Raw genomic sequence first — 16,731 nt, forward strand, 5'->3', positions numbered from 1 at the left:
AAGAAACATCTTGATTTAAATGTCTCAAGTACGTGATTGATTCACCTTTAATGCCACCTTTCATTGCACTGTGTGAGATCTGATATTCTTTTCTGAAAGTATTTCTTAGTCTTTCATCTATACATGGTTAAGTTTTGTCTTCTCTAGGAGCATAATGCAACACAAAACCCACAAGAGCAGGCTGGCTGTGACAGTGAGGCACCCCTGGAGATCATCTAACCCAACATCCTGCTCAAAGAGGATTGCTAAAGTTATGATAGGTTGCTGAAGGCTGTATCCACTGAGATTTTGGCTATCTCTGAAGATGGAGATACCCCAAACTCCCTAGTCAAGCCTTTCTGCTATTTCAGTTGTATCCTCTGCACCTTGATGTAGGAGGATTATGTCCCTAAGCATTTCAAGTCATAAAAGTGCCTTTTTGAGCTCTTTATCTCCACTAGAATCAGCCTAAAGCTGTTTAGTATCTAAACACTATATAGTTAAGCCCCTTAGAGATGTACCCCACATGGCCTGGCCGTGGTGAAGTTACTTTACAACACTCAGCTTAGAAAATATAAAAGGAGGATTAACTTCAATTTTTGACAGAAGCTTAGCATTAAGAGAACTAACTTTCCTAAGAGAAAACTCTAAAAACCACCTAGGCTCAAGGCAGTCTTCCCAAAACACCACCCTATTCTGTGCAAAAGTCCACTTTTTCCTTGCTTGGAACTGGATCACAGTGCCACCAAAAATAAGTATTTTCAATTCCTTTGCAACCATCAGATACACTGAGGATCACCACATATATTCACACTTATCCTTGCTTAAAACCTGTGGGGGAGTTGTGTGTTTATTTTTTTACATTTTACTGCTGGGCACTTACCATTATATCAAGGCTGCATACTGGTTGAGCTTCTAGCTATCAGGCCTAGAGCATCAGCAAGGTTTACAAACTGAACACAATGCAAATTCCAGGCTGTTGACATCAATCCACATATTTTGTCATAATGAAATGAATACCAATGCAAAACATATGAGGGAAAACAACTGACTGGATCTGACAACAGTGCCTATGGTAAACAATTTTCTCAAGTTCACTCAAGTTTTGCTTACTTTAATTTTTCTGTGCTTCATGGTTTAAGCTGTCAAGATGTTAACTATTCATGTTGGCAGACAGCAACACCTGAAGATGTTCCAAAACCAACTGTGAAGGAGGATGTTGTTTTTATTTCTCTGTGAAGTGAAGGGGCTTTTTTAGATTTATTTTTACTACTATTTTTCATCTCAATGGCTATTTTATCAATATAAACTCCTAAATCAAAATAAAATAAAGCAAACATACTCTTCCTTTTATATATTTTATGAACCAAAGAACACTCTAAACTTTAGGTGTTAAAATATAATCTAATGAGCATCAATCAGAATTATTTGACTTTTCTTTGTAGATGGCTGACATTTTGACAATGTTGTGGTTTTATCATTAAGAGCCTATGTTTATTTAAGAATCCATATATTACGTCAAGCTATTGTAATTTTGTGCACATTTTACAATCAGAATTCATCAAATTAAAGTCTCTGTGTATTCCACAGATTTTATAGTCTATATTTAAATTATACGCTTCTAAGTACTTAAATTTCAAAGATTCTTCTAACATTCCGTCATCACCATCATTTCTGTAGAAAAATAAATATTTCTTTAAGTATAATAAAACCACACAATTCTTTTTTCTTTTATATCAGGGGCAATGCAATCTCATCCTTCTCAAATACGAGTGCATTTTTCAGTGATATTTTTAGCTTCTTTTATTTATGCTCTTCCACCTGATAATATTTTTTCCCTTTTATTTTTCTCTTACCAATACATTTTGAAGTTTATCAAATTATTGTGAGCAAAAAATTGCCAAAAGAAACAGCACAACTAAAAAATTGTATACAATTGTCTCAATTTTATTTAGCCTTCATTTCTGAGCCATCAAATAGAAATGCCATGAAGTGCTTGCATCTCAGAACATCAGGCAAGCCTTAGGACTTACTTTTATGAAGAAAATATGAAAATGACACTAAAGTGCTCATGTGTGCCATATCTTATTCTGTATCTTATCTTTGTGAGTTCCTACAATCTGAAGTGACAAAGTTGGTTACTCTCTGTGTAAGTTTCTGTGTAAATTTTCCACTTGTATTTTTACTTCGTTGCTGGGACTTTTGTCTAATATTGCAGAACTCTCATAACAATTTTAGAGAAGATATATTGACCATGTCATGGTAGTGCCAACCTTTATGAGATTTAATTTTCCATTTTCTAACTGAAAGGATTTTTAGTCATGCATGTACAAGAATAATTTCTACTTTAAAACTCCTATCAAGATTTTATTGACCACATCATATTTTTGAGATACTTTAAAGCCTGTCAATTTGAAGTCAAGATTATTTATCTGATACTTTTGCAGTGTATTTTTCTTTTTCAAAGGTGAAAACTACTTTATTTACTGACTAAAGGCTTTTTTTTCTAATTAGTTTACTTAATCCAGCCACATCCCTTCACCCAAATTTTAGTATTTTCTTTAATTTCTAAATATTGTCATTCTTCTGTTACAAAGAATGTATTACATGCCACATTAATACACATTCAACCCACTATTATTCTCTCTGCATTTGTAGCAGAAGAGGGAAGCTCAGAACCCTCTGAAAGACACCTGTCAATTCAGATAAGTCATACTCTAACCAAAACTCCCATCTCAAAGCAGCTTTTCCTACAAATTTATTTCTGGATTTCACTGAAATTTCATGAAATAATGTTGTCAAAAGACAGCAAGATGGAGAGAGCACTTAATCCCATAGTCTTGTAATTTCCAAGATCCTTACAAAGGTCTGCTTGGAAGAAACTCTGTGTACCCCTTAAAAAAAAAAACACTCCAATGCACACTGGAGCTGCTACAGCCCTTTCTTCAGCCAGGCAGCAGATGAGGGCAACACAGCTCACATCTGCAAGGACTGGAGGCTTCCTTTACAAAGTACATCTTTCCAAGGAGATTACTCTGGGTGATACCAGCTCAAAGGATCGGGAAACCTTCCAGCAGTAATCCCCATGGGAAACAGGAGGGATGCAGAGGCAGATCAGAAATTACCACTACTTACTGTTTCACATAAAGACTCTAATGTGCTTCACTACATTTCATAACTTCTTTGCCCACAGATTATATACAGGATAAAATTACACCATTCTGTCATAGGAGTTGCTGCGATTAGTGACTTTGTTGCAATTAGGAGACTGGCCCATGACATAATGGAAGTCTTAGGGGAAAATGGCAAATCTTGACTCTTCTCAGTAATTTCATTCACCAGCTGTAACTATACACGGGAAAAACTGGAGACATTGAGCATGTAATTCCTAGACACCTGCATTAAGAATTAAGTTATGACACTTAAGATATCCTAACATTAAATGAATGTACCTTAATATGTAAGATAACTGAATGTATGGTAACCTTGTTTTCACATGTATTTATAAACATGTATTTATAAGCATAAGTTACAGTTACATAAGTATATAAGTTATATAGTTACATAACTCTATACATAACTATGTATGTAGTTAAATAATTAAGGGACTTAGAACAGATCCCACCATATAACTGTGGTATGGGTGGGAAAGACTGCAGTCATGTCCTCCTATGAGGAAAGGATGGAGCACAGGCAGGGCATGTTGCAACCTGAGGGATCACAAACTGGGGCATCCATCGTTCACTACAGTTTGGACACCATTAATTCCCAATATAGTTTTTTCAATACAGAAAGCAAAGAAAATGTCTGCACAATGAATCTGCTGTAAGCAATAAGATAATTTAATAACTTGTACACTGTTCAGTAATTTCCAGATTCTTGGTTTTAGACAACCAAGCTGAAATATAGTGCAGTATAAATGTATTCTAAGTAGTAAAATTTTAGAGAACAAACAAACAACCCAAATGAAAAAAAAAAATTCAATTCAAAGAGGCTTTCCTTTGGAAAAAAAAAATATGGCTTATTTCTGCAACAACTCTGAATGTAGTTTCACAGATGAAAAGATTGCATGTAACTAAAGCTATTAAAAAGCCTTCTTAACAATTCACAGAAATCGATAAAGCTGACTGAACATGGAAAAAGATCTAGCAGCCTACCTGGCTAGCAAGCTTACATTTAAACAGAAATCCCTAAATGTTTATTCATTAAATCAATTAGAAATTTAACTCCCATTTACAGTAATTAGACCATCCAAAGGCCTTTGTATCTACTTGGAAAGAAATCCTGAAAGATAGTACACCAAACATAGTCATTCTTATTATTTATTTATTATCAAATGATGTAATTGATTAACCTAATGAAATGACACTATTTCAATAATCAGGAAAAAAATACTCAAAACCCCCAAACCACTCAAATAAACAACCCACACAGTTCTCAACACAGAATACATTGTAAGTGCTCCCTTACAACTTATCATTTCTAGTAGGAATGCTAAATATTTTATACCATTTCAACTTTAGTTCCTTTATAGCAAGACTATAGTCAAAATAGTAATCTTAGAAACAGTGCATCCTTTATGGCTGGTGATAGCTTTGGGAACACATTTCCTAAAATCTTATCTGGAAAGTTTCACCACATTGTTAATTTTTGCTCTCCTACTTTCCCATATCATTAGTGTATTGTTTAGCTATGAGCTAGAAGTGAAAAAAAAATTAGTACTTACACAGTGCTTTAAGCATGTAAGGCACCATATAAATTTTAAGTTATCAGAGCTTTTCAATACATAATCTACTTCAAAATACACTTTTCATTGCTATTATTTAAAATCAATATTAATCTCAACATTTTAAAAGTGGGATATATACTGGATTTAAATAATGTTAATAAATACATTAACATAAATAATGTTAATAAATACATCTCAAAAGGCAATAATATCAGGAGGCCAGTGTTGGGAGGACTGAGTTATGGGAGAGCTCTTTATGACCTCTGTCACATGTAAGTACATCTGGCAGATTTTGCACTGATTCATCAATAGCAATATAGCTTACATCAATAATTAGTTTTCAGATTTGGAGGAGATGTAAATATTTGGGAAAAACTTCTGCTTTGAGACAAGAAGAATCAGGAAATTATTTAAAAAAGGACTTGTTTTATTTATGGATGCCTTTCTATCTACTGTCAGTATTACTGATGTTACCTGGATATTTCCTCTGGGGAAAAGGAGAGTGTGTGATGTGCTTTATACCACAAAATAACTGTGCAGCAGCAATAATTATTCAAGTCTGACTGAGAAACCTTTTCACACTCTTCACAAGCAGTCTGGCAAGGCAAAACATCAAGGGACCCACATTCTGGATGAGGGCTCTATACAGGCACATGCTACCACACCAAAGGACTGAGGATCACATGTGCAGTAAAAGTGTTCAACATTATCTCAAACCTCAACTACTTGCAATGACATTTCAAGACAACACAAGCTTCTCAGGCTTTGAGACAGAAGTAGTAAAAGAAGGGACTGTACAAAGCAGAGAAGTAGTGGTTCACCAATATAGCTATGCCCCATTTGCTCTGACCTTCCCATAATTACTAACCCATCAATACCTAGAATAACTATTCTTCCCTTCTAGGGAAAAATTGCCTAACAATACAATGTATGTACATTCTGATTAAGTGCAAAGTTCGCTGGGATCTTTCATCTGATCTCACCTGTGTGTGATTTCCAGCATGCAGCAACAGTCTCAGTATTCCTCCAGCACACAAAGCATATGACATTTGTATCACAAAGGCATTGTTGGCAACCAGAACAACACATAATTTATCCCTTATTTCTGATTTTTCAGATTTTCCATTACACATTGCACATGTTTCATAAATGCTCAGTTTTGCTTGCCTCCATCTCATAATGGAGGAGATGTCATATCAAAAAAGAATATCGTAACTCAAGAAAAAATACTTTCTCTTTCAGCCACTCAGTTATTTCAGAAGATAAGAACACTAGAATCAAATATGCCATCTGTAGAAGAAATGTAGAGACATGCCTTTCTCAACTACTTCTCTGAAAAAGTGCAGATTTGTGTGAAATATCCACCATGTTAAAAGAATCTACTCCAGGGCTGTGTGGGAAATTGAAATTGAGGATCATCTTCCCATTTGTTTTTGAAGAGGCAATCATGGAAGAGTATTAAAAGCAATCTGAAAGGGAACTTGCAATTTCCCCTTTGTGGATGATCGTTATGTGAGGATTCATCTGAGCTAATGCCAAGATGCGATTAATTTAAAATTGAAGTTGCCACTGTAAAAAAATTAAATTCCAAATAAAGCTGTTATTCTAAAAAAAACCCTCAGCAGCAAAAAGTATAAAAATAACAATACATAAATACATAATTTATAAACAGCAAGACATATGACATACAAGTTTAAATCTTCTAAATTTCTTGACAAAAAAACAACAAAAAAGAAACAAAAACTACCAGCATCTAAAAAGAAAAAAAAAAACCACCAAAAAAGCACAAGGCAAAAAACCCCACCACTTATTAACTATTCATAGAAAAAGAAGGCTCACAGAATAAGCTCCCATTCATGTAAATAATGTGACTGGTTGTATAGAAGATCAATTCTAAATGCAGAAAAATTTTTGTTCTTATTCCTTCTTTATAACTATAAAACTAAGATTTTTATTTGTGTAATTCATGCATTTTGTTTCTTTCTCTTTGATTGGTGTTTTTATTTGCTTGTTTGTTTTTTTAGGGTATTTTTAATTTTTTTATTATTATGCCCAATATTTACCTATAGGTAACTGAGGCTCAGACCAATTTCTTCATAAAGTGTGTATCACAGCTTGTAGCAGTATCTACAGAATCTATATGATGCCCTTCCTTAAAACTTTTCTATTTAGTGGTTCACTAGTTCCCCTGAAGAGTATTAAAGAAATAACAGAATAAACTTAATTCCCTCATGTATATTCACTTACATGATTAAATGCAGTAAATCATCTTTTCTGAGAGGAACACAAACTACCATTTAGAGTATACTCAGCAGGTGAAAATGTTTATTAAAAAGGCACCAGTCTTACAGTTGTGCTGTTCAGAATTATGCTGTTTTAAAGATTTATACCTCTTAATATTATCTTGAAAATATGCAATCAAGGGAATGGAGTATAACTTTATTCAAAACAATGCAAAATCAGCTTATTTTAAAACACTAATGAAGGAATTAGCTTCACATTTTTGTTATATTCTAAAAGCACACAGTTAATGTTAATTAATATGAATATTAATCCTTTCTTAATTTTTTACAAAATACTTTTCATTAATAGAATATCCAATATAACCATAAAATCATAAAAACAGAGTCAGTGCTGACTACAACTTGTTCTTTATATCTTCCTAAACAAATGACTGCTTACACTGCTATAAACTGATAGGTGTAGTTACTTAAATCTGTGTCTGAAAATGCTAGGGTTTTCTATATTTTTTTGCAAATATTTATTCTTTTCTAACGTACTGAAAGTTCCAATATCAAATTAATGGAAATATTATAAGCTGTAACAGAATTCAAAACATTAAGAGACTGAGATTGCACAGGTGTATAATGCGGTCATTCCACTAATGCAACTATTTTTCAAAAATCAAAATTTATATACTTGCACATGAAATATATTTTCTCATTTATACTGATCATGACAAAGCTAATAAATTATCTTTTTAGTGGTCAGAAACAAAGCAAGATTTAAAAAGTATTTAAATTTTAATAAGGCTTCAATGCCATTGCCTGTCAGTAACAACCAGATACGATTTGTCAAACTTTATATCACAAAATATCATCAGAGTTAAAATAACGTATCTCAGAATTAAATAATGGAGTGATACAACCAGTTTTGGGTTTTTCAACCACTTGGTGAAAACAAAATTTTCTTTTCCAAAGGATACAAGGCTTAAACACAGGTGAAGTGGAACATGCTTCACCAGGGATGGAAGCCAAGGAAATTGGACTTGAAAACTTCTGAAGCCAGCAATAGAAGATGGCAACTTGTCCTATTAGAGGGAACAGTCTCTCTGCTCTTCCCAATGTACCACCAGCCTCCGCTGGCTGCAGAATGGTTTTTTACAGAAACATAGAATCATGTATGTTTGAAAAAATCTCTAAGATCATTGAGTCCAACCTGTGACCAATTGCCATTTTGTCAGCTAGGCCGTGGCATGGTGCCACATCCAGTCATCTCTTAAGCACTTCCAGGGATGGTGACTCCCTGGGAAGCCCATTCTAATGTTTAACAATCCTTGGCACAAAGAAATTCTTTCTGATATTCAACCTGAACCTCCTCTTTACAGCTTGAGGCTGTGTCCTCATATCCTGTCCATGGTTGCCAGGGAGAAGAAAGCAACCTCCATGTTGCTACAGACTCCTTTCAGGCAGTTGTAGAGAGTGACTGGGTCTCCACTGAGTCTCCTTTTCTCCAGGTTAAACATCCCCAGCTCCCTCAGCAGTTCCTCACAGGGCTTGTGCTCCAGACCCTTCACCAGCTCCACTGCCCTTCTCTGGACATGCTCCACCACCTCAACAAGAAGGGCCCAGAACTGGATACAGGATTTGCAGTGTGGCATCACCAATGCTCATTACAGTGTGTCCTGGTCCTGCTGGCCACACAATCTGTGATTCGAGCCAGGCTGCCATTGGCTTTCTTGACCATCTGGGAACAGGGAGAGCTCATGTTCAGCTGACTGTCCACCAGTAAACCCACATCACTTTCTACTAGTGTCTGCAAAGCTTTCCAGACACTCTTCTCCGAGCCTGTAGGACTGACCAGGGTTCTTGTGACACAGCTGCAGGACCCAGCACTTAGCCTTCTTGAACCTCATACAATCCGTACAGCCCATCAATCCAGACTGTCCAGACCCTTCTGCAGAGCCTTCCTGTGCTCCAGCAGATCAACATTCCCACCCAACACAGTATCATTTACAATCCTACTGAGAGTGCACTCAATCCCCTCATCCAGATCATCAATAAAGATATTAAACAGGACTGGGCCTGGCTGGCTGGATATGGCACCATTCACCACCATGCTCTGGGCTCAGCCATCCAGCCTGCTTTTAACTCAGGCTCTTAATAGGAAAATCCAGCTGCAGTCTAATGCCCTGGTGCCTTCCTAACCTCACTTGTGCCTAGAATTCATCCAAGAGCAAATACCCATCTTCTGCTCTTACGCTACTAGGATAAGATTCTTCAGCTAAAGCCGAGCCTTAAGTGCATTAACAAGAGAAGTTTTCTTATAATTCACTTCTAGATAGACAAAGGGCATTTTAGAGTGATCTGACATGGTACAGAGTGAAAGAGACCACACCATCTCCCTTGCTGGTTGCTAGTTGATCCCTTTATGCAAAGGGTGTATGTTCATATGACTTAATTGCACTGCACTGTTAAATGAAATTATGGTGTGAAAATTTACAGCTCTTCAACATGCATTTTTCAAAAGAAGTTTCACCCAATCTTAAAATGCTTTTAAGGTAAGTAACTAAAACATTGCAATCAAGAAAACCTAAATGAACAACTTAATTGACTTGAAAGAGAGCAGCTAACTTGCTCAAGATCTCAGAACGATTTTTTTAAAAGCAGATAAACTATTCCCTTTTTTGATGGATGTAGAGGAGGGAAGACTTTGGTTGGTTGGTTGGTTTTGTTTGTTTTTTTTTTCAGAAGATAATATGCATTGGGCTCTACAGCATTAGAAACTTTTCAAGACTGTATTTAGAGGAGATAGAATTCTGATTTTTTGATCTCAGCATAATAAGCACTGAGGGTGCAATGACTACTGCTGTTAGCCTGATAGCTTTTTCCTTCATATGGGATTGCTTTTTAACACCTGAATACATATGCCTATCCTCAAACTTTATATACATAATCTTGTCTCAACATGGTATTTTTTAGTTTTGTCCCAGGAATATATATATTAGCTAAATTATAACTTTTTGCTTTACCCCGTTTTCCAATTAAATTAGTCTAACTTGGCAAAGAGTTGAAGAACAGAATAATTATTAATGCAAAAAGGAAACTTAAAAAGTCATCATTGTTCTTATTAATGCTGTATTTGATAAATGACTGAAATTTTATTTTGAAGTAATAACCATTTTAAGATAAGTATGTTAATCTTAAAAGGCATCTTAACAATGTTGCTTAGAAATCAGCAACAGCTAATTTTTTTAACTGAAATCAAGATCAAGAGAGCCAGTCCTTAATAAATCTTCTCACATAGGATTGTATAGTTAAATGATAACAAAGCAAACATGAGAACTTCCAATACACATTTATGATCTGCTTAGGAATTATAAGGAATTCAAATACCTCTGGGAAAAATATATCTAGGTGTTTTTTCATGTTGATACCCTGTTGGTAATGTCTGTTTTAAAAAGCACTATAGCTGATGAACATATTTGCAAAACAAAGTAACATATAGATTAACACAGAAATATTGTTAATATTGTAGTATTTCCAGAGAGTGCAATTTTCTCAAACTTATGCTGACAGCAAGTAGTACCTCTGATGTGGGAAAACACAAACATTCAAATCAATGAGAAAGTAGATATTACACAGATTCACAATGAGAAAATAAACTATATCTGTGGGAGATAAAATAGTTTAAAAAAAGGAAAGAAAAAGTGCAGTATATCACAGGTCCTGTGGTTATATTAAAATATCACAGAACCAGAATTACATATAGTTGGAGAGATTGTTTTAAATTAAAAGAGCAGAAAGAATTACATACAGAAAAAGAAAACCATCCACTTTATAAGTTACATTACACACACACACTACTTCCAAATATGTCTCACATCCTTGGATAGAAAATTGTGCCATACTTCTGAAAAATATATCAAAACAGCAGTTTTCTGCATACAAGTGTTTCTATTTCAGAGAATATTTTTTTTTTCTTCTTTTTACTAGTTGAAAAGTAAAAGTCTTTTCTATTTGAGTATGTTGTTCTTACCTGTCTTGAAAAGCTAGTTCGTCACTTGCTCAGGAATACCTTGATCTGATGCCTGTAAAAATTCATCTAACCTTAAATAAAACCCTGTTCTGGGGCAGAGGTTCTCATTTCTATTACTTTTTATACAAAAAAAAAAAAAAAAAAAAATAGATGACAGATCCTTTTTACAAGGTAGCCTAGAGTGTCTAGTCCTTGTCACAATGTTGTCATAGTGACAGTGACATCAATATACTTCATGACAATCAGTACAGCAATTTTTCTGGAGACAACACCAGCGTTGATTCCTGAGTGTATTTTGTATTTACTTCCCTTTCAAGTCTCATCAGATATTTTTTTTTTGCACTATTCTTTAATTCAAATATGACTGCACTAATTATTTTGGTTGTAAGCAGCCTGGTTAAAGAAAGCAAACAAACTAAAATATTACCAAACTGAAGGAATACAAAACAAAGAAGGTTGACCAAGAATTTTTTCTTCAAACTCTCAGTTTTTTTAGTATAACAGAGATCTCCTAAATCTGATTCTGTGACTCTACACTTTTTTTTTTTTTTCTTTTTCAAATAAGGGTTATTTACAGTACAAAGTACAATACATACAAGAAGAAAATGGTTGCCTAGAAAAAGGTGACATATTAGTCAGGTTATATATTAGATTATATAAGTCTCAAGTATATTTTTCTGGGAAAATACTGTATGTCCACCAAAATCCTGATGTTTCATTCTTCACACCATTATAGCATCCATTTTCAACCCACAACTTGTCATCTTCCTGAAACTTTTGACATTTTCTGTCAGTAATTGCTACATGACATACAATCATAAGTTCCCAAGACATGAAGGGTATATGCCACTGTTTTTTCCACTAAAAGTAAAAAAAAAACTATTCACCTCTTACCAATCTAATCTGCCAAGGCAACAAATTAGTGCTAATTTTTGTGCTCTCTGTTGATAATATAAATAATTTTCAGAAAACAAATTATAAACTTTGCTGTTGATTTCAAATTCTTCCTTTAAGTGGCATGACTGTAAAAAAATTTTTTTTCTGATGTTAACACTCACAAATAGCTTGAATCCTGAACCACACCACCTGTTTTTTCCTTTTTATTCAACACATTAAGTGGGAATTAATCCAATACACCTCCCCAGTTTCCAAACAAAAAGGAAATAACATTCTACTACTAAATAAATCTAGTATGTTCCAATATCTTGAACATTTGATGTATTTGTAATTGCAAACATTTGGAATAAAAGCCACAATCGAAAAAAGAGAAAGACAGAAAACTGGGATAGTAGAATTTTAGATTAGGATTTTAGAAAGAAGCTACATTTTCTATAACTTAATATTAGCCACACTAGGTCTTGTAGTTCAGATAAGTCACCTTCACACGGCCTGAAATGACATTTCATTCTGCCATATGAACATCTTTGTTAACTGGGATCACTCATCCTTCACAGGTGCCTCTCTCTATGAACACTGGTCATTTCTACCATAACCTACCATAAACCATAAACCTATAGTTATCTCAAACAAATAATATATCCTGGGTCTCTTTAAAAGCTCATCCTGTCATAAATAAATTTGGATTCATATATACTACACCCAAACATTCAGGTAGTAGATTTAGACAAGAAAAGTTACTACTATCTATAATGAGACAAATACGTGTAATCAAAGACTTCATAAGCAATAAATGCTTTTAAAACTCAGACAAAGGAACAGTAGCTACTCTCAGTACTTTCTTTAATAGCTATTCTCAGCCTTTTTCTCAGGATGTTCTTAAATAAAGATATGCAGAACAATTCCAGTTTCAGAGCTTATGTTGACACATTAAGTTTTAAGGGTATACTCAGCAGAAAGGCTACCTTTTATTCTGAAATGCAATTACTGCACTACCTGATAAACAAGACTTAGGCACTTTGCTATCAGCGGCAGTTAATGGGAGGCCTGACTGCTTCAGGCTTTTTATGACTATCCCTAAATTATTATATTATAGGCTTTGAAAAATGAGTAATAGATCAGTGTCTTGTCCTGTGAGTTGTTACTTGGCACAAAGTCAGGTGTATTTATAGTGTTCATATATTTCAGTAGAAAACCAGCTGCACTGATTTAAACATGCAAATTGTGAATAAGTAGTCTAAATAGTACATTAAGGATTCAAAACAAAAAATGTTTTATTTCCTTATAAAGTAAACTTACAGGAGGAAAAAGCATTATTTAAAATGTTTTGATTTACTAAATTGCAAGAAATTGTTGATAGCATTATAAATATTGGAATATTTTAGTAGTTATTTTTAAAGGTGTTCTTCAAAGCTGATACCTACCTTTGCCTATTACTCATCCAGAAGGCCAACAGAGAGACAACACCTACCAGCTGCTTCTCTTGATCATCTGACACTGCATTCTTTATTGTTACTATTATATAACATGTCATTCCTTTACAGAACAATACAACAGAGGCTCAGTACTGACCTGAAATTATTTTCTGATTGACTGCTTTAAAAGTCAAATTATCTCATTTAAACACAATCATGATATTACAAACAATTTTTCATCAAAGTAATAAGAACTCTGAAAACAATAGGAAACCTAAATATACAGGACAACTGAAGCCGTAAGTTCCCTAAGTCTTCCTTGCTGAAACCACTTTCTATGTAACAAGCACATCTGAATGGACTTGCTCAGAATAATTCACATTAGTGAAAACACGAGAAATTTTATTTTAAAAGTACATAGAAGTATCAGACAGCAAGCCCCCTAGCTGAATGTAGGAAAAAACCCCAACAGTTTAAAAATAATTGTTACAATTTTGCCTAGCATTCATGTTAGTTAAGTAAGGTGCTAAAGCAACAAAATCACCAGCTCAGAAATAGTTGTGGCATCTTTTATTATATTAAAACCAGAAGTTTTATATTAAAGAAGTATTATATTAAAACCAGAAGTGACAAAGTTTTCTTTCATCTCTTTCTGTCCATATGGTTAGTTTGGCTATCATTACTGTAAATGAAGATCATTATCAAGTTTTAATACAAAACTAAGCATAATGGAACAGACTTTCTGTTATCAATTTAATCATAGAGCAGTCCTTCTACAAGTCCCGTTTTGGGATACTCCTAATTATCTTTTGGGAAAGAGAAAAGGTATTTATCACAGGTTCAAGAACTCTAATTATAAACCATTAGCAATATCTGAAAAAAAAAAAACCACAGCGAAACCATTGAGGATCATTGATGTACTACAATTTTGCAAGAAACTAATGTGGGATGATCATATACATCTTTTTATAACTCAAAAGAAATTTGAATGTACTTTTTAATGTGAAGATCTATTTTATTTTTCCTTTTTTAACTCAAGAAAGCTTTATATCCACAGTTTTGCAAGTAGAAGTTTGTGAATGAGTATGTATTTTGGTTATACAAAAAGTGCCTATTTTCAAAAAAAGTTAAAATATTTCTTAAGTAACATAAGCGCTTTTAAAAATAGCTTAATAAGAAAATAAGAATTTAGGTTATAGTTTTTATAATACATAATAATGAATCAGAGCAGAGAAAGTACCTGCTCTCCTAGAAATTCATAATCTCTATAATTAAGGAACTGACGGAGAACATGAAGCTTTTTCCTCATGGCTTTTTATTGAGTCATAACCCCATCATGACCTTGTAACTTTTATGAAATAATAATAATAAAACATCATATAAGAAACTCTTATAAAAAAGCTGATATTATTAAAGACTAAGTCTAAAATTAATCAAAACAAGTCCAGTTAAATCTCATTGAGCAGAAATTAATGGTATAGGAAAACAAATTAATAAATTACAGTAAAAGTCAGTTGTGTTTCAAGGAAAATTCCCCATCAATCTCATATCATTGTATATCACTAATCCTTAAGAAAGCCACTAGATTTATAGTCATCCAATATTGGAAACTGATACTGCACATCAATGTGAATTCATAGACCTTAAATACTTTTTTATTTTTATTATCTTACACAATAGTTCTAAACCCACTGCGCTACACTGTGGTCAGGGTACTGAAGTAGAGAATCTATCTGCTTGGGGTTTATAATAGCTATCAGAGACCAGATTTTTAGTTTTCAAAAGTTGAAATTGCACTTGTCATCTTGCTCACTGCAAAACATCTCAATAAAGAAATGAAATTCTTACCGTACCATAGTTTATTTCAGCAATCAGGGTATATTCAGGATGGCCAGAATTAATTTAGAGAAATTCCTTACTAGTCCATGGCAAAACAGTTCACATATGACAGTGTACACAACTATTGTTGATAAGTGTGCTGAACAGCATCTCCCTAAAATTGTTCAAGGTACCACACCACAGCAAATACTTACGGGACCCACGTAGCTTCTTTAAAATTCACAGCTAATGCACTACTATTTTTGTATGTTAGGTATATAACCTGACTGAGACTGTTCCTTGCAGAAAATTTCTATTTACAACACTGTATCATAGATATAGGTATGACTTGCATTTAGTTTTTAAAACACATTATTTCTTCCTCAAGCTTCCTCAGCAAAGATACACGGGCGTCTTCTAATCCCTGCCTTATGTTCCAGAGGCCTCTGCCACCAGCCAGCTAACTCATACTTGAATGCAACCTCTCTCCTATACATTTGAGTTTGTACATGGTAAGAGGGAATTCTCTAGTCAGATGTTGGACTAGTGATAACTAGAGAGAAAATAGATACTAGAGGAAAAACTTGTAGGGCAAAGATGAATCTATGGGAACATTACATTAAGGTAGATCCAGCTGCTTCTGGTAATTATAGGTTTAAAGCAGGCTATTCCAGGTCTCTTAAAATTACTAAATAATCTTGTGTATCCAGCAGTGTTTCCATTACTGATGCTGCTGCTTAGTAACAGTATTACTAGACTTTTTCCACTCTTTATGTTTAATTTAGTACCCATATCTGAAGAGAGGAATTAATTCCTAAACTAACGTATTTTCAGTTGTACTTAAATGATAATCCAGATGTAACGGGATGAAGCTTGTCAGATTTTTCTTGCTGGCATGAAAGAAAACACTGACAAACACTGGTTCCTTCTAATCCTGGTATATTTAGGCTGGTTTTATTTTTTTTAGTGAGCACTACGTTTGGTGCTCACTATCTTTACCATTTCTAGACCAAATATAAAACCTGAGTAACTAAGTACATGAAGACAAACCGCTTTTGAGTCTGGGACCAGCTCTTTAAGTGTGACGATGATTCCTTCCCCTCAAGAGTCAATGCATACACTGCCAAGAACACATGCAAGGCAACACAAGAGTTCAGGACAGGTATCTCAGACTATAAAGATCCCCCTGACAGCAGCTCTCACTCACAAAACACGCTGTGTGGGGGAAGCCTGAGAAATGGGAAAGAGAACTGACAAGCAGCATATGACAAGATAGTAACCTAAGGAAACATCTTCTAAATGGAGGACTGAAAGCAAGATCCTTTTGTTCAGTCTTCTCTGCTAGCATTCAGAATGACAATCAAGCATATATTTCTATTACAAATTTGTATGCAGCATACTTGAGAACACCTATGGTGTTTCCCTACTGTTTTATTAAAGCTTGAAGTATGAACACATGCACACAGACAGCTGACTGCTTTTCCTGCTGTAACCACTGATTCTAAGCCACCACTCAATCCTTTCAGTTATACTCCACTGCATCACACATGACAGCTTCACTTCCAACTCCAGCTTTAACCATACGCATTGTGATACACATAATAATAAAAAGCTTAAACTGAATTTCAAGTCTGG

General features: G+C 34.3%; 1 protein-coding gene across 1 annotated transcript in view; it reads right to left on the minus strand.

Annotated features, from left to right (window-relative positions):
- The window catches only part of DGKB (diacylglycerol kinase beta), a 385,149-nt gene extending 374,159 nt beyond the window's left edge, over positions 1-10,990 (minus strand). Inside the window, exon 1 of the mRNA XM_085573112.1 lies at positions 10,967-10,990. The gene's annotated coding sequence lies outside the window, so the exon portion shown is untranslated. The remainder of the gene's footprint in view (positions 1-10,966) is intronic.
- Positions 10,991-16,731: the final 5,741 nt, after the last annotated feature.

The sequence above is a fragment of the Lonchura striata genome, chromosome 2 (assembly GCF_050655825.1).
Source record: "Lonchura striata isolate lonStrDom1 chromosome 2, ASM5065582v1, whole genome shotgun sequence".
Lineage (NCBI taxonomy): Eukaryota > Metazoa > Chordata > Aves > Passeriformes > Estrildidae > Lonchura > Lonchura striata.